General features: G+C 47.6%; 1 long non-coding RNA gene across 1 annotated transcript in view; it reads left to right on the forward strand.

Annotated features, from left to right (window-relative positions):
• Window positions 1-868: 868 nt before the first annotated feature.
• Window positions 869-17,945, forward strand: part of LOC311426408 — a 39,801-nt gene continuing 22,724 nt past the window's right edge. Inside the window, exons 1-2 of the long non-coding RNA XR_014686720.1 lie at window positions 869-1,025; window positions 2,422-2,478. This is a non-coding gene — a long non-coding RNA (uncharacterized lncRNA). The remainder of the gene's footprint in view (window positions 1,026-2,421; window positions 2,479-17,945) is intronic.

Raw genomic sequence — 17,945 nt, forward strand, 5'->3', positions numbered from 1 at the left:
TTGCACACCTACACCCATGACACCCAACTCTGCCTTCAGGACCTAGGGAGTCTTCTAGAGACTTTGCACTGTCCCCATGCCCCGCCGCCTCCCGCTTTGCGCAGCGCGGCACTGCCTGCTTCCTTCCCGGTGCTGGCCTGGGAGCCGCCCTGCCGCCCGCTCACTTGCCACTTGCATTTCTCTGCTGTTCGGGAACCTATGCTCGGGGCTGGAGCGGAGAGAGGAGGCGAGGGCCAGCAGTGGCCGAGGCCATTAAGCCCGCCACCGCCTCCTGGGCTGCTCGCACAGCTCTGTGCATCTGCCTTTCCCCCCGCGTCGCCTACGCCTGGGGAACCGGCGTGGGCCGTACGTGCAGAGCCCCGAGCGAGGATGGGGTCTGTGGCTTGGCGTCGCTGCAGCAACGTCGGCTCCGCCTTGCCGCTAGGGACCGGGTGCGGGCGCCGCCACTGTCGTGCTCTCCGCGCTGCTGCTGCGCGGCGATCGCCCCTGCTGTCGGGTCGGCTTGCCCCCGCCCCCCGCCTTTACCTTTTTTTTTTTCCTAAAAAATACCCAACCAACAACAACAAACATAAAAAAAAAAATCAGCCAAACAACCTAAAAACAAAACAAAACAAAACAAAACAAACAAAAAAAAAAACACGAGGGCGTGGGGGTTTGGTGGGATCCGCTGCATCTGTTGTCAGGGAAGGAAGGAATTGCCATCCATCGGCAGAGGTAGCACATCTGGGCGGGCACACCTGGGCATGCAACATCGTTTCCCGCTGCCTGCCTCCTCCGTCCTCCATCCGGCCGAGCGGATCCCTTCGGGGTGCGGGGAGGTTTCTGCTCGCCGTCCCCGGGGTCCATCTTTCGGACTGAATATTAAAACTGGCAGCGCGGAGGGAAGGGTGGGCTGGAAATAAAGGCTGCTTTTTTTCCACTTGGTATCTATTTCATGGGGATCTGCTCAAGACAAGAGAGGATTCAGAAGGATATTGACGTTGTGATCGAAAAGTGCAAGGCGGAGAAGGACTACCTGTTTACAGGTGAGTTTCCCACCCGGGAGCCAGGTCGGCGGCGCGGAGGCTGCCGTTGCCTGCTCCAGACCCCGCTCCCGCTGCCCGAGCTGTGCCTGTGCTCTTCGCTGCCGTACCCGGGAGCGGGGGCCGCGGAGCTGGCGTGTGCCTCCCCAGAGCCCCCCTTTTCCTCCTTCTCCTGCTCCTTTCCTTCCGAGGGCATGTGAGGGCAGAGGACAACAGGAGCCGACTGGGAAAGGCAAAACCTTGAGGGTGTGCGAGTGTGCGTGTACCCGTGCACACCCCCCCACACACACCCCCGCTGCCTGGCGCAGACCTCCGGCGGCAGCTACATGGTTATTCTTTGGGTTCCCGCGCCCCTCGGTGCATGCATTTTTCTCTGAAAGCCCGCCCGTCTTCGGGGCTGGGGGAACGGCAAGTCCCCTCCTGTGCAAAAACCCCGGGTTTTCGCCGCTGCCTTGGCGGGAGCTGCGAGGTGCCGGCCGTGATTTGCCGTCGCAGTAGCCTGGCTTGTGGCTGCCTGTTGCCGTTACCAAAGATGGAAATTCCTGCCGTTGCCATAACACTAGAGCACTTGTTGCAAAGGGGCAGAGGGGAGTTGCTGCATTTTCTCTGATTCACGCAGAACACTTTCCCACTTTCCGCCCCTCCCCCCCCCCCCCCCCCCCTTCCCCGTGTCGGTAGCAGGATTCTGGTCTGCAAAAGCTCAGCAATTTCGGTAAAAGTAAAGAACCAACGGGATGCTAAGTTGTAATTGTTATAAGCTGCCCCCTTAATTAATTTTCAGAGAGTATTGTATTAATCATATAAAGGAATTTATTGAGTAAGCAAACAGCAAGCAAAACAGCGCTGGGCGGCCGGGGAGTCTCTGCTCCGCGAACGGCGCGCATCTCACCCCCGCCAGGGTCCCTTTTTATATCTTGGTAATTCCGGGATTACGCAGCACATCCTGGTATGTTCTGCAGCTGCGCGCACTGTTGCTAGGGGGTCGTCCCAGTCTCTCTGGTGGTCGTGAAGATGAAGGCCGTAGTCTTCCTCTGCGTTGTGGCTCGACTTCCTTTCCTCACTAGGTCATGTTGACCCAGCATGAAGCAAGAAGGCAGAACATTATCATGCTGGTTCAGCAGCTTATCAGGAGCTTTGCAACAGTGACTTTAAACAAAAGATGGAACTAGGATGCAAGGGGGGGAGAAGGGGAGGAAACTCCCTCCCCCTTGCCGGTTTAAGGGCCCCCTCTTGTTACATTAAGTAAAGGAATTTCAGGCATTTTACAGTTTCTTATCTCAGCAGGAGACCTTTACTACCCCCACTTCTTCAAGCAGGAGTCCTTGTCCTTATAATACAAAAGACAACGAACAAACATTTATTGTATATTACAGTAATAACGTAGCTCTTTGTATTTCAGATTTCAGGTACTCAGACTCCACCTTTACCTTCACCTATATTTTGGAGGCTCCAAAAGGTACTTTTTTTTATTTATTTATTTTTTTATAGTCACGACACCCTTCATTTACTGCTTGCAGTGAGGTGCATTGCTTCAGTACTATGTCAGGCTTTTTTGTTTTCTTTCCTTTTGTAAGGAGGATCAGTAAAACATCTGCGTTTGCACAAACTTAAACTGAGGAGGAAGTGTAGAAGGAGGTGATCAGAAAGGTGATCCTAGCTGTCTGAGACTCCTTCCTCTGAGTGCTGCTCCATGGCACTTTGCTGTTCCTATTTTTAAATTTGTGTGTATACATAGAATTTCTGCCATATGTAAACTTAACTGAAGCATAGCAACGGCATCAACATAAAGTTAATTCACCCTAAAAAATGAAAAAAGTTATAATTTTAATAACAGGGCAAATTTCACATCAGCAGCTCATTCTTGCATTTAAAAGGCACTTTCGTTCCCATGACAGATGCAAGACTGTCTGGAATTGACTGAATTAAACTACTGAGATGTTAAGTGAAATGTCAGTATAGCTTATAAGGTTATAAAATTGTTTTACTGAATGTTAGTTTAAATATTATTTCTAAATGGATCTGAGTTTTTGGTTATAAACTGGATTGTGCATGTATACTTTTTTTTTTTTTTTAAATCTTTCACCATTTGTTGTGTTTGTCTGTTTTCAAAAGGAAATATTAGTCGAATAGTCAAAAGCTCATATTAGTTGAACACAGAGCCTTTTTGCTTCCCTGGCTCTTAGTTACCCTTTACTTGATAGGGTATTTACAGTATATGCTAGGTCATCATCTTATCTTTTAGATGAATTTTATTAGACTTGGCAAGATGTCTATTTTTTTTGTTTGTTTCTTTCTTTTATTTTTTTTTTTCTCAGCTTATCTTTGGTGATTGTTTTTTCTTCATAGGATATGTCAGGTTTAAGTACTGTGTTCTGGAGTCTGCTCTTTGCAATTGAACTCAGTGCAGGAAGGAGGAACCACAGCCATTGGTTCTGGTCTGTGCACAATTCAGGGTCTGGTGAGAGAGGGAGTTAGGAGAATACAATAACTCACTAACCTTTTAGAAAATAATTTACTAACTTTTAGAAAAGGGGGAACTGAGAGAGGAAGTTAGGGGAATCTTATCAGGTAGAGATAGAGTGATAGACAGCATGAAACTAGGATGCTCAAATTAATTAAAGCAAGAAGCCTTGGGCCCCTTTACCAAGGTCAGTCTCCTAATAAGAGTGTGAGCCTATCTTAAGAAACTGGTCCTGCGGATGGACAAGAGCCAAGGAGCTACTGAGTCTGCGCAGAGACAAGAGGTCAACTAGCGGTGACGAGGAAGAGTCATCAGTCTTCATCCCCACGACCCCCGACGACCACCACCAGAATACACTGCGCAAGCGCAGATGGGAGGAGTTTATGGAAATGACTCCTTGGAACTAATTTTAATACGAAGCGCAGACAGGTTATGAATATGTGTAGGCGTATTGTGAAACTTCATGCATATGTAACTCTTTACTGCATAGAACCAAGGCAAGTTGCCGCATCAGGTGTGCACGACTTTTGGCGGGACTACCCTCCGTACTGCCCAGCACTGAATAAACATACTTACTTTACAATCTTACTTGCTTTTTCCGCAAGTCACTGGCTGCAGGACCAGGCTCCCAGATGGTCTCCAGACTGCTCAGAAAAATGCATTCCCACCTCACTACCCTGTCTTTACCTACTGAAGGAAAGACAACTTGGATCATTTTCAGTAGAGTAGAATAATTCACCCAGTAGCTGAGAATCAGATGTATTTTCAGGTTGCTTGAAATATACACTTTAATTTAGGGTTTTAGTATACATTTTGTTTTGGTCTTGTTTTAAAAGACAGTCTTGAAAATTTTGATACAGTAAAAATTATCTTAGAGAAATATTATTTAGCATTTAGTTAAAACTAACCCCCCTCCTTTTTTTCTTTTTTTCTTTTTTTCTTTTTTCTTTTTTTCTTTTTTTTTTTCCCTTAGAAACCAACCAAACAAAAATACAAGTATAGCTCTTGGCACAATATCTCATACTGACAGGAGAATGCTAAAAGAGAAATGCAGCTAGATAGACTCCTAAAATATTCAGCACTTATTTATGCATTTTGGTAAACTCAGTCACAAGAGAAGAGCTGTACCCAGATTCCCAATCATAAGAAAAGTTATTCATGTAGACATTTACAAATCCCTTGCAATTTGGCTATTATCCCATTGCTTATACTTGCTTGTTTTCAAAAATATTCAGCAAGACTTTTTTACTGGATGACATCAATATGCAGCCACGATAATTCTTGTATGTATACTACTATTTACATTTGAGCCAGAAATTTATTTTCTTCATTTTACACAGTCAAGAAATAGACACAATATCATGTAACATAATTCCAATACATATCATGGATAAAATATGCTGAGGCGATCGGCTCTGGGGCAGACGCGTTCTGCAGCAGTGGGGGAGATCGCGAGGTGTGGGAGGTTTCCTGCTTGGAGGCAACTCCAGGCAGCCGAGGGAGAGCGGCAGCCCACAGCCCTGGTGAGGCTTGGGTGGAGCTAGGAACGGCCTGCCCGCCCGCCCCCCCAGTACGTTCAAAGGCAGCCCCTACGGATTGTCAGTGAGTAGGAGTTTAGGGATATGGTTTAGTGGGGACTGTTAGTGTTAGGTCAGAGGTTGGACTTGATGATCTTGAGGTCTCTCCCAACCTAGAAATTCTGTGATTCTGTGATTCTGTGAGTGTGGTGCGTCAATGCGTGCAGGTAGACTGCTGTCTATTCTGGGAACAACACGGAGCAGCTTTCCAGTGAGGCAAAAAAGGTGTCCATCTGCCGCACCTGCTGGGCTGAGACTGAAACCCAGACAGAGGGGCCACACCCACCCCCTGGCAGACACCTCTACCCAGACGGACCTCCCAAGGACTGAAAGAGCTGCCCAGATCCTCAGTTGCAGGGAACTCCAGAATCTGGAGGTGCCCCTAGGGCCTGAAGCAGAGTTGCCTGACATGGCTACAAGTTTGACCAGATAGGTTGTCATGAGTGAATCAACTTCTTATGTTAATCAATTCATTTATTAAGTCAGGTTAATAAATTTGAGTAAGCAGGCAAAAACAAAACAGCGCTGGGTGGCCAGGGAGTCAAAGCTCCACACTGGCGCGCATCCCCACCCCAGGCCCACCAGTCTTAAAGGGTCGCAGTTCCGGCTTCTACGTCATCTCAGATCCGGGTTACTGACAGTAAGTGACTGATGGTTGATTTCTTAATCCAGGGGTTGTTTGTTCAGTTGCGAGGTAGTGAAGCAAGATGATCCGCGGTTTCCTGTTTCAGCCCGAAGTCTCGAGACCTTCCTCTGCGAGCAGGAACCTCCTTTCTCATTCCGATGTCAACATGTCTGTTTTTGTAACCGCATGTCTTAACCCCGTTATAATGTAGTTCCCCTTTATCGATGAACAAACATACTTAGTTTATTACATAGGTGAACTCTCTGAGCAAGTTGCCAGGTTGCAAGAGGAGCTCAGCAGGCTGTGATGCATCCAGGAATCTGAGCGAGAGATCACTTCATGTGTGGTGATTTTACTTGGGTGGGCAGCTGAGGTCCACCTCAGCTGCACTTTCACTCCCCCTTCTCAAAGGGAAAGGGGGAGAAAATACGATGCAAAGGGCTCAAAGGTTGAGATAAGGATGGGGAGATCACTCAACAATTATTGTGATGGGCAAAACAGACTCAGAGTAGGGAGACAGTAAAATTTATTACCTATTACTAACAAACTAGAGAAGTGAGAAACAAAGGAAAGAAACCAAAAACACCTTCTCCCCATCCACCTCTTCCACCTCCTCCCTCCCAAGCGGTGCAGGGGAATGGGGGTTGCGGTCAGTCTATAGCACTTTCTCTCTGCTACTCCTTCTTGGTCACTCCCTTCCCCTGCTCCAACATGGGGTCCCACCCACGGGATACAGTCCTTGATGAACTGATCCGGTGTGGGCTTCCCACAGGCAGCAGCTCTTCAAGAACTGCTCCAGATATGGATCAGTACCACAGGGTCCATCTTTCAGTACCACAGGGTCCATCTTTCAGGAGCACATTGCTCCAACCTGGGTCCCCCACGGGCAGCAGTTCCTGCCAGGTCACCTGCTCCTGCGTGGTCTCCTCTCCACGGGCTACAGTTCCAGCCCGGAATCTGCTCCAATGTGGGCTCTCCACAGGCCACAGCCTCCTTCAGGTCAGACCCATCTGCTCCACTCTGGTATCCTCCAGACGCTGCAGCGTGAAAATCTGTTCCACCATGGTACACCATGGGCTGCAGGGGGACAGCCTGCTCCATCATGGTCCTCTCCACAGGCCACAGGGGAACTTCTCTGGTGCCTGGAGCACCTCCTCCCCCTCCTTCTTCACTGACCTTGGTGTCTGCAAGGCTCTTTCTCACTCCTCACTCTCCCAGCTGCTGTTGCACAGCATTTTTTTTTCCCCTTTCTTAAGTATGCTCACCCAGAGGTGCAAACAGCATCGCTTATTGGCTCGGCTCTGGCCAGCAGTGGGCCCCTAATCTAACATGGGGCAGCTTCTGGATTCTTCTCACAGAAGCCATCCCTATGGCCCACCGCTACCAAAATCTTGCCACGTAAAACCACTACAGCATGGTGTCATGTACTGGTGCAGGCTGAGCAACAGACCTGCCATTAGTCCTCGTAAGGGTGTGGTAACATGGTTGTCAACCCGAAACTGGCAGAACTGATGGACTCACAAAACAAAGGAGGCTGGACCCTCATCTCTGCTCGGAGCAGAGTGAGGAATCTCCTCCTTGCCCCTGAAGTGCCCCTACACAACAGATATGATGCTCTGGGGCTCAAAAAAAGGAGAGGGTGTCAGTAACAACAATGGTAATGGTCAAGACTCAGGAAAGAGCAACTGTATGAAGGTGGACCAGCAAACCAGTTGTATAAGAACCAGTGCCACAAAAAAAAGCATGGAGGGTGTTGGTAATTAGAGATTTCTCTCTGAGAAGCACTGAGGTGCCCATTTTCCACCCAGACAATATCAAGAGAGAGGTTTTCTGCCTGTCTGGGGCCTGCATTCGTGACATCACAAAGAGGCTACCAGGCTTGGTTAAGTCAGAGGGCTATCACCCATTCCCCTTCTTTCATGTAAGGACAACTGAGGCCGCAACAAGGAGACTCTGAAACATCAAAAAGGACTTAATTTTCCTTTGGAAAGATGCTGAAGAAATCAGGAGCACAAGTCGTGTTCTCCTCAGTCCTCCCAGTTGGAGACTGGGACCCAAGGAGGAGGCAGCGTATGGATCAGGTGAATGATTGGCCGCATAGCTGGTGCCATGTTCAGGGTTTCAGGTTCTATGATCTCAGGCATGCTTTTGAGAGACCAGGCATGCTGACACAGGATGGGGCACACCTGATGAAGCGGGGCAAGAGTATTTTGGGCAGCAAGCTGGCTGGACTCATTAGCAGGGCTTTAAACTGGATTCAGCAGGAGAAGGGGATGTACCTGCAAGTGACTCAAAAGAACCACTGAATGCCAATACTTTAGAAAACATTAGGGAAACACCTGAGAATAGTCCCATAGGAATTAGGAAGGACTCTTCTAAAAAAGTGATGTGGCCTATAGCTCAGCTGAAGTGCCTCTACACCAATGCATGCAGCATGGGAAACAAGCAGGAAAAGTTGTAAGCCACGGTGCAATTAAAAAAACTATGATCTAATTGCTATCACAGAAATGTGGTGGGACGAATCACACAGCTGGTACATTTGAATGGAGGGCTACAAGCTTTACAGGAGAGACAGGCAGGGAAGGAAGGGTGGGGGTGTTGCCCTCTATGCTAAGAAATGGATATATTGTGAAGAGTTGCCTCTGAGAAACAGCCAAGAGCAGGTTGAGAGCCTGTGGGTAAAAATTAAAGACCAGACCAACAAAGGACACCTTGTGGCTGGGGTTTACTACAGGCCACCCAAGCAAGGGGACCCTGTAGAAAAGCTGCTGGGAAAGCTATGCAGCTGGCTGTAAGCAATCCAGGGGTGCATTGAGGATAACTTCCTGGTCCAGGTATTAGACAAACAAACCAGAGGAGAAGCATTACTGGACCTGGTGCTCACCAGTGCAGAAAAGCTGATTAAAGAGGTCAAGATCGGAGGAAGCCTGGGTTGCAGTGACCACGCCCTGGTTAGTTTGTCATCTTGAGGGATATGGGCCTGGCGAAGAGCAAAGTCAGGACCCTGAACTTTAGAAGAGCCAACTTCCAGCTGTTCAAAGAATTAGTGGATGATATCCCATGGGACACAGTCCTTAGGGATGGAGGATCTGATCAGAGCTGGCTCTGCCCAAGCCTCGTCAGCCGCTCTCATGAGGGCTGCCGGGTCCTGACGGCTCCCTTGACTTCCTTGAGAGCCTTTGGCAAGTGATTGGGACCTTCTAATCCCAGGGGAACTTACTAACTGTTCCATGAGCAGCCTAAAGTCTGTTCTCCCTATATCTAGGGTTGAAGTTTTGGTGGCAGTTTTCTTCCAATCACCAAAGATTGTAAACTCGACTTCTTCATGGTCACTGTGGCCAAGATGGCCACCAATTGCTACTTCACCCACGAGACCTTCTCTGTTCAGAAGCAACAAATCTAGGAGGGCACCTTTAGATCACTTGTGTCTGTACTGGGACTAATTCAATTTTTGATTTTTCCTGTTCATCCCTAATAATTTCCCATAGTTTTCATCGCTCATAAATAATGAGCTGAAAATATCCATTGGCTTATTTTTTCCACGGATTACTTACTGTATAGAATATGAATTCTTATTTGAGTCAGAGTCAAATCACTCATAGTCAAAAGCCTACTTTAGTAAGCTTCAGTGGAAAATTTTAAACTGCTGGGAGAGTTCAGTTTAGTTACAATTAAAATTAAGAAAGGGATGAAATTTGATTACATCTAGAAAAAGTCCCATATACAATTACACCTTGGCATTAAATCGTACCTAAGAATACAGCTCTTAAGAAATAATGTCCACCTTACTACAGGAGGGTGCATATTTTTATAGATGTTTCTTTGAACTAGCCTCATCTGAGGAAAAGCCTTAGAAATCAAATGATTGGGGCTGTTAATTCTATACTGTGATGAGGAAATTTAATACAAAAATAGCAGAGAAGAAATGAGCTTGAGCAGAATCTTGTTAATAGTACCATCACGATCTCTTTGCACTGTTGAATACAGAAAACTGTCAGGTAGCTTTAATCATGTATTTTCTGAGAATAAAAGCATTTTCTTTGATAAACTGGCTGATAATGTTACCTCATAGTGTGGTGTGAGCACTGTAGTGCTATTACTAAGACAAGAGGGAATGGCCTCAAGTTGTGCCAGGGGAGGTTCAGGTTGGAAATTAGGATAAATTTCTTTTTAGAAAGAGTGGTTAGGTATTGGAATGGGTTGCCCAGGGAGGTGGTGGAGTCACTGTCCCTGGAGGTGTTTAAGGAAAGGTTGGATGTGGTGCTTAGGGACATGGTTTAGTGGGTGATATTAATGGTAGGGGGATGGTTGGACCAGATGATCTTGGAGGTTTTTTCCAACCTTAATGATTCTATGAAAAGGAGCTCCTTTTAACAGAGGAAAATTGACTGATAAAGATAAGTCCACTATCTATCCTGTGCAGCAGTAGCTAGAAAATTTCACTGAAAGAAGAGGGACTAAACAAGGTACATAAATATATCTCCTTCCCATTCCTTCCCCCGAGAGCCTTCTGCATGCTCATGATCTAAATGCCAGATTGTATACAGTCTATTTCTATGGGAGGAAGAGCAGGAAAGAACCTTGCATAAGGGCTGGAAACAACTGTTGCTTTTATGAGTTAGACTTCTGGGAGGACCCATTATCTCCAGGGAGCTTTATATCACGCACTGTTTCCCTACTAGAGCCATCGTAGCTAGGAAAGCAGTCAAGAGGGTCCAGCCAGATGGCAGTGGGACATCCCAGAATGCATAAAGTCATGACCACAGACTCCTCTGGCCACAACTCTTTTGCTAGCCACGGCATGGCTGTTCCTGGATCCTGCTGACTACTCCAAATGTGTGATAAACTCTTGTGTTTATCAAGGGTTCAAGCAGGCGCAGTTTTTTACCACTATTCTGTGATCCTCAGAGTGCTTCTTTGATCGTCTCTGTACCAAGACCGGAAGCTCAAGCACATCCAATAGGGTGTCTCTGAGTCTATCAAACACCTATGTTATCTATACATAGATGTGCTACTTGCCAAACACACAGAGCACAAACTGCAGTAGGTATGATTTATATGCTTTTCTACATTACTTCTCCTCAGACTTCATGCATTCCCAGCTTCAAGGTAACTAAAGTATATTTACAATACTCCTTGACAGTCTATCACTTTTAACATATTCTTTCTAACAGAGGTGCTCTAGCCCTCTGATCATCTTTGTGGCCCTCCTCTGGACCTGTTCTAACAGGTCCACATCTTTCTTGTGCTGGGGGCCCTAGACCTGGATGCAGTGTTCCAAGTTGGGCCTCACCAGGGCAGAGTAGAGGGGGACGGACACCTCCCTCGAGCTGCTGGATACACCTCTGTTGATGCACAGGTGAACAGATTAATATATGTGTTATTAGTTACATAGTAAATTGAAATTACACATTAGTTGTGTTTGCATTTTAGAAGTCAGGAAAGGACAAGTTTTGTGGAAGCTGACAAAGTGAGATGTAAATTCTTTGGGAATGGCTTGTATTGCACCTTGACAAAACCCTTGCTTGTCTGTGTGCAGTGTAGATGTTCCCACAGGAACACTCTGGCCCAAGGAAGGTCCCGTCCCCCAGAAAATATCACCTCTGCACTCCCTCTTGAAAGAAAACAATGACTTGAATCTGCAGAATTTGACACCAGTCCTGGCCATGCCATTTCCATTTTGGCTATGCCAATGGTGAGTATGAGCTCTGTACAATTATGTATGCATTCCTTCCCAACTTGTTATTTTCCACCCCTCTTTCTTCTGGCCTTTTGATTTCCAGAGGTGCTTTGCATGTTGATTTATTCTGACGAAAATTGGTATCAGTTGTGTTCATACTGTTGGTGCAGAGAGACATGAAATAGTTGGTATTTAAAAACTGTACTAAGTAAGTTAACAACAGAGCAGCTATAGATCACATATCTCTCAGTTCTCTTCATAATATATTTTTATATATACTGAAATGCTTGTTTCAGTTCTTGGGAAGTTTCTCCAGAATAACAAAGGATGTTGTTGTGGTTTAACCCGTCCGGCAGCTAAACACCACACAGCCGTTCGTTCACCCTCCCCCCTACCTCTCTGGGATGGGGGAGAGAAACGGGAAAGTGAAGCCTTGAGATAAAGACAATTTATTAAGACAGAAAAAAATAATAATAACAATAATGATGATAATAGTACTACTAATAATAATGTGTATGAAACAAGTCTGAGTTGTTTGCTAATATAGGTTTAAAAACTTTTTAAACTGGGATTTCTGTTGTACCTAAGCTTGAACAGATATGTTTAGGAATAATATGTATTTCAGATCTTTCAATGTAGGTGCTGCACATGCGTAAGAATGCATTTTAGTTTGAATCAATAAAAGCTGTATGCTCTTAGGCATTATAGAAAATGTTTTAAATATGATTGCAAAGTAAGTAAGAAAATAGATGTTGCTTTATCACAAAATCACAGAATGGCTGAGGTTGGAAGGGACCTCTGAAGATCATCTAGTCCAACTCCCCTGCCAAGCAGGATCACCTAGAGCATGTTGCGCAGGATGGCATCCAGGTGGGTTTTGAATTTCGCCAGAGAAGGAGACTCCAGAACTTCTCTGGGCAACCTGTTCCAGTGCTCTGTCACCCTCACAGTAAAGAAGTGCTCCCTCATATTCAGCCGGAACCTCCTGTGCTTCGGTTTGTCCCCGTTGCCTCTTGTCCTGTCACTGGGCACAACTGAAAAGAGACAGGCTCCATCCTCTTGACACCCTCCCCTCAGAAATTTATATACATTAATGAGGTGTCCCCTCAGTCTTCTTTCTTCCAGGCTAAACAGGACCAGCTCTCTCAGCCTGTCCTCATACGACAGGTGCTCCAGTCCTCTAATCATCTTAGTAGCCCTCCTCTGAAACTCGTTCCAGAGTTAGTTCTATGTCCCCCTTGTACTGTGGAGCCCAGAACTGGTCACAATATTCCAGGTGTGGCCTCACCAGGGCAGAATACAGGGGGAGGATCATCTCCCTTGACCTGCTGGCAACACTCTTCTGAATGCACCCCAGTATACTATTGACCTTCTTGGCCACAAGGGCGCATTGCTGACTCATGGGCAGCCTGCTGTTCACCAGGCCTCCCAGGTCCCTCTCTGCAGAGCTGCTCTCCAGCAGGACACCCCGAGCCTGTACTGGTGCTTGGGGTTATTCCTCCCTAGGTGCAGGACCCCGCACTTGCCCTTGTTGAACTTCACGAGGTTCCTCTTGGCCCAACCTTCAAGCCCATTGAGGTCCCTCTGAATGGCAACACAGCCCTCTGGGGTATCAGCCACTCCTCCCAGCTTTGTGTCGACAGCAAACTTGCTGAGGGTGCACTCTGTTCCATTGTCCAAGTCGTTGATGAATAAGTTGAACAGGACTGGACCCGGTACCAACCCCTGGGGGGCATCAATAGCTACGGGCCTCCAACTAGACTCCGCAGCACTAATCACAACCCTCTGAGCTCTGCCATCCAGCCAATTATCAATCCACCTCACTGTCCACTCATCTAGCCCACACTTCCTGAGCTTGCCTTTGAGGATGCTATGGGAGACAATGTCAAATGTCTTGCTGAAGTCAAGGTAGACCACATCGACCATTCTCCCCTCATCTACCCATCTAGTCATCCGATCACAGAAAGCTATCAGATTGGTTAATCATGATTTCCCCTTGGTGAATCCATGCTGACCATTCCTGATCACCTTCTTACCCTCTACATGCTTGGAGATGACCTCTAGGATGAGCTGTTCCATCACCTTTCCTGGGATGGAAGTGAGGCTGACTGGCCTGTAATTGCCTGGGTCCTTCTTCTTGCCCTTCTTGAAGACTGGCGTAATATAGGCTTTCTTCCAGTCCTCAGTCACCTCTCCAGTTCTCCATAACCTTTCAAAGACGATGGAGAGTGGCCTAACAATAATATCAGCCAGCTCCCTCAGCACCCAAGGGTGCATTCCATTGGGGCACATGGATTTGTGGATATCAGGTTTGCTTAAATGATCTCTGACCCAATCCTCTTTGACCAAGGGAAAGTCCTCCTTTCTCCACGCTTCCTCTCATCTCCAGGGTCTAAGATACCTAAGAGCTGATATTAGCAGTGGATGGAATACCCCTTTGGCCAGTTTGGGTCAGCTGTCCTGGGTCTGTCCCCTCCCAGCTCCTGCTGCACCCCCAGCCTGCCCACTGGCAGGACAGAGTGAGAAGCTGAAAAGTCCTTGGCTTGGTGTAAGCACTGCTCTGCAACAATTAAAACATCACCATGTTATCAGCACTCTTCTCATCCTAAGCCAAAACACAGCACCCTACCAGCTACTAGGAGGAAAATTAACTCTGTTCTAACTGAAACCAGGACATCTATCCACCCCTTATTCCATACCATTTATGTCATGCTCAGGGTACACCTTTTCCAATACATCCAATTAATCACCGTTTTCATCTATAGTATACAGAATGTCCACTGAGTTTGCATAGTCAGTGACTGACTTCCGGCTCCATCTGTCACAGCACTCTTTCAGGGCAGAAGAGGTGTTGTGTGATGTTGGATCGTCACAAGTTGAAGCCCGTTCTCATTCCATCACATCTCTGTGCTTGTCCATTTCTATCAAAATTCATTCATCAGTACCTGTGTGGCTGTTACTGTGATACCATTAATATGAATAACAATCATGGTAGTGATGACATACAGTATTATATAATAATTAACATAATACAATTCAACTCATGGGCTACTCCCACCCAGGATTAAATCCCCTTGAAGTACACACCGGACCTCCCCATTCTTTTGCATTACCCACCAAGTGCATCCAGGTCCCTGAGCGAAAACAATCCCAAGAATGGGTTTGCCTTTTCCTGAGGCAGGAGTAGCCCAGACTGTTTTACCCAGCATGTTCCTTATGTGCACTACAGGAACTTTATCCCCTTCTGCAGTACATAACAGGTTTGATTGGGCAGGTCCATCTCGGTTGGCAGACGCCCTAGTATTGACTAACCAGGTGGCCTTTGCCAAATGCGTATCCCAGTTTCTGAATGTCCCAGCGCCCATTGCTTTCAGTGTAGTCTTTAACAGTCCATTGTATCATTCAGCTTTCCCAGAGGCTGGTGCATGATAGGGGATGTGATACACCCACTCAATACCATGCTCTTTGGCCCAAATGCCTATAAGGTTGTTTCGGAAATGAGTCCCATGGTCTGACTCTATTCTTTCTGGGGTGCCATGTCGCCATAGGACTTGCTTTTCAAGGCCCAGGATGGTGTTCTGGGCGGTGGCATGGGGCACAGGATATGTTTCCAGCCATCCGGTGGTTGCTTCCACCATTGTAAGTACATGGCGCTTGCCGTTGCGGGTTTGAGGCAGTGTGATGTAATCAATCTGCCAGGCCTCTCCATATTTATATTTCAGCCATCGTCCTCCATACCAAAGAGGCTTTGACCGTTTGGCTTGCTTGATTGCAGCACATGTTTCACAGTCATGAATAACCTGCGCTATAGTGTCCATGGTCAGGTCCACCCCTCGACCACGAGCCCTGTATGTTGCATCTCTACCTTGATGGCCTGAGGTGTCATGGGCCCATCGGGCTATAAATAATTCACCTTTATGCTGCCAGTCCAGGTCCACCTGAGCCACTTCAATCTTAGCAGCCTGATCCACCTGCTGGTTGTTTTGATGTTCTTCAGTAGCCCAATTCCTGGGCACATGAGCATCTACGTGACGTACTTTCACAGCCAGGTTCTCTACCCGAGCAGCAATATCTTGCCACAATGCAGCAGCCCAGATGGGTTTGTCCCTGCGCTGCCAGTTGTTCTGCTTCCACTGCTGTAACCACCCCCACAGGGCACTTACTACCATCCATGAAGCAGTATAGAGAAAGAACTGGCCACTTTTCTCGCTCAGCAATATCTAAAGCTGTTATTGGAACAGCTTGTTCTGGATGCCATCTCCAAGACGTTGGAAGAGGAGAGGGTTATGAGGAGTAGTCTGCATGGATTCACCAAGGGGAAGTCATTCTCGACCAACCTCGTTGCCTTCTATGATGGCATCACCAGCTGGGTAGATGAGGGGAGAGCGGTGGATGTAATCTACCTTGACTTTAGCAAGGCTTTCGATTCTGTCTCCCATGACATCCTGATAGCAAAGCTGAGAAAGTGTGGGATAGAGGAGTGGACAGTAAGGTGGGTTGAGAACTGGCTGACTGGCCGAGCTCAGAGGGTGGTGATCGGTGGAGCAGAGTCTGGCTGGAGGCCTGTGACTAGCAGTGTTCCCCAGTGGTCGGTGCTGGGTCCAGTCTTGTTCAACATCTTCATCAATGACCTTGATGAGGGAATAGTGTCCACCCTCAGCAAGTACACCGATAACACAAAGCTGGGAGGAGTGGCTGACACGCCAGAAGGCTGTGCTGCCATTCAACGAGACCTGGACCAGCTGGAGAGATGGGCAGGAAGAAACAAAATGAGGTTTAATAAGATCCAGTGTAGAGTCCTGCAGCTGGGAAGGAACAACCGGATATATCAGTACAGGCTGGGTGATGACCTGCTGGAGAGGAGCTCTGCGGCGATGGACCTAGGGGTCCTGGTGGACGACAGGTTGACCATGATCCAGCAGTGCGCCCTCGTTGCCAAGAGGGCCAATGGGATCCTGGCATGCATTAAAAGGAGCGTGGCCAGCAGGTCAAGGGAGGTGATCCTCCCCCTCTACTCTGCCCTTGTCAGGCCTCACCTGGAGTACTGTGTCCAGTTCTGGGCTCCCCAGTACAACAAAGACAGGGATCCCTGGAAAGAGTCCAGTGGAGGGCCACAAAGATGATACGGGGCCTGGAGCATCTTCCTTATGAAGAAAGGCTGAGAGACCTGGGCCTTTTCAGCCTGGAGAAAAGAAGACTGATAGGGGATCTCATCAATGTGTATAAATACCTGAGGTGTGGGAGACAGAGGGATTTGGCCAACCTCTTTTCAGTGGTTTGCGGGGACAGGACAAGGGGCAATGGCCAAAAAATGGATCACAGTAAGTTCCGCACCAAAATGCGAAAGAACTTCTTCACGGTGAGGGTGACGGAGCACTGGAACAGGCTGCCCAGGGAGGTTGTGGAGTCTCCTTTTCTGGAGATATTCAAGGCCCGTCTGGACACCTACCTGGGCAGCCTGCTCTAGGGAACCTGCTTTGGCAGGGGGGTTAGACCCAATGATCTTTAGAGGTCCCTTCCAACCAATTCAATTCTGTGATTCTGTGATTCTGGTAAAGCCAGCTGAATGGCCTTCACTTCTGCAAACTGACTCGATTCACCTTCTCCCTCAGCAGCTTCTGCAACTCATCATGTAGGACTCCATACAGCAGCCTTCCATCTCCGATGCTTTCCCTCAATATGACAGGACCCATCAGTGAACAGGGCATATTGCTTCTCATTTTCTGGTAGCTTGTTGTACAGTGGGGCTTCTTCAGCATGACCCACCTCCTCCTCTGGTGGTATCCCAAAATATTTGCCTTCTGGCCAGTCCATAATCACTTCCAAGACTCCTGGGAGACTGGGGTTTCCTATTCGAGCCCGCTGAGTAATCAGTGCAACCCACTTGCTCCAGGTAGCATCAGTTGCATGATGTGTAGAGGGGACCCTTCCTTTGAACATCCAGTCTAGTACCGGCAGTCGGGTTGCCAGGAGGAGCCATGCTTCAGTACTGACCACTTCCGAAGCAGATCGAAATCCTTCCTATGCTGCCTGTATCTCCTTTTCAGTTGGAGTGTAGCGGTCCTCAGATCCTCTGTATCCCCGACTCCAAAACCCCAGGGGTCGACCTCGAGTTTCCCCAGGTTCTTTCTGCCGAGGCTCCAGGTGGGGCCATTCTCCCCAGCTGCAGTGTAGAGCACATTCTTTACATCTGGTCCTGTTCGAACTGGCCCAAGGGCTACTGCATGAACTATTTCCTGCTTGATTTGTTCAAAGGTTTGCCGTTGCTCAGGGCCCCATTTGAAATCATTCTTCTTACGGGTTACTTGGTAGAGCGGGTTTACAATTAGACTGTAAGTTTGTGATCCTTTTTTGCTAGTTGGTGGAGACATAGGCATTATTTTGTTGGTCACATCCATTGGGATTTGACGGCGTCCATCTTGCCATTTTATTCCTAAAAACTGGATCTCTTGTGCAAGTCCTTTGACTTTATTTTGTTTTATGGCAAAACCAGCCTTCAGAAGGATTTGGACTATTTTCTTCCCTTTCTCGAAAACTTCCTCTGCTGTGTCACCCCACACCATGTTGTCATCGATGTACT

The sequence above is a fragment of the Aythya ferina genome, assembly GCF_964211825.1.
Source record: "Aythya ferina genome assembly, chromosome: W".
NCBI classification, from domain to species: Eukaryota; Metazoa; Chordata; class Aves; order Anseriformes; family Anatidae; genus Aythya; species Aythya ferina.